Below are 1,091 nucleotides of genomic sequence, written 5' to 3'. Positions count from 1 at the left end.
GTCAAACATACTGATAACCAAGTAAAGAACACACAGCCAAAACCAAAACGGGAAGTAGGTGAGAACTGCTAGAATATGTTTCCTCTCTTCCTGTCTTCACATATTACTTGTAGTCAGTAGGGAACATATGTGTTAACTATGTAAAAATAGGGCAGAAAACTGAATTAATTTATATTTTAAAGGATAATAAACCACAAACCAGATTGGCCATAGTGAGTAAATATATCTAATGTTACATCTGTATTTATTGACATATACTGTCTACTGTGCACTATTTACTTTTACTCTTATTCTGTGCCGCTGTGGCCCCCTGAATTTCCCCCTCTGGGGATTAATAAAGTGTTAACCTATCCAATATATGGGGAGGTGGGATAAACCAAATATACTTATCAAACCTCTGCGATTGGGGACAGGCGAGTTAATAGAATGACAATGCTTACAGGTATGCCACTTTTTTTTAAAGCAAATAAAAGAGTATTAAATCAATGTACAGTACTTTTAATTGCTGTTATTACAATTACATTTTCCCATGTGATGTTTTAAGGACTTGGGATAGTCCAACACCAAGGTCAAGAAACATTGAAGTGGATATAAAGGCGTTTCAAAACCAAAGTAATATAATTAATGTAGTGTACTGTAAGTGTAAGTAATACAAAACAGGGAAGGGGTGTTGTTAAATACACACCATCACCCTCACTCCACACAAGTTATTTGCCAGAACTTGAATCTGCCTGTTAAAGTGCCACCATGAGGCCTTTTTGAAAAATTTGGGGTGGAATTTCTTCGTTGGCTTAGTGGGAATGTGGCTTCCCTGCAATTAATTTGAGGCATTTTATTCAAAACAGGCCACTCCTGCAAACTTTGGAAGCCAATTTAGCCAATCAGGATGGAATATAAAAAATCGGACAGATCCGTCTTGATCACATGACTATAGGGGGAGCGTGCGTGCACAGTATCACGCCGATCGGTCCAACGGTGCCGGAGATTAGCTGCTCACAGACAGAAACACACACGGATGTACAGACATGGGCGAAAACAGTCTCCGGCTACGTCCTTCGGCCTGTCAGAGACAATTAAACAAGTACACAACA

The sequence above is a fragment of the Gymnoscopelus braueri genome, assembly GCF_963280865.1.
Source record: "Gymnoscopelus braueri genome assembly, chromosome: 4".
In the NCBI taxonomy this organism is placed as follows: domain Eukaryota; kingdom Metazoa; phylum Chordata; class Actinopteri; order Myctophiformes; family Myctophidae; genus Gymnoscopelus; species Gymnoscopelus braueri.
Note: the sequence above shows the minus strand (reverse complement) of the source record.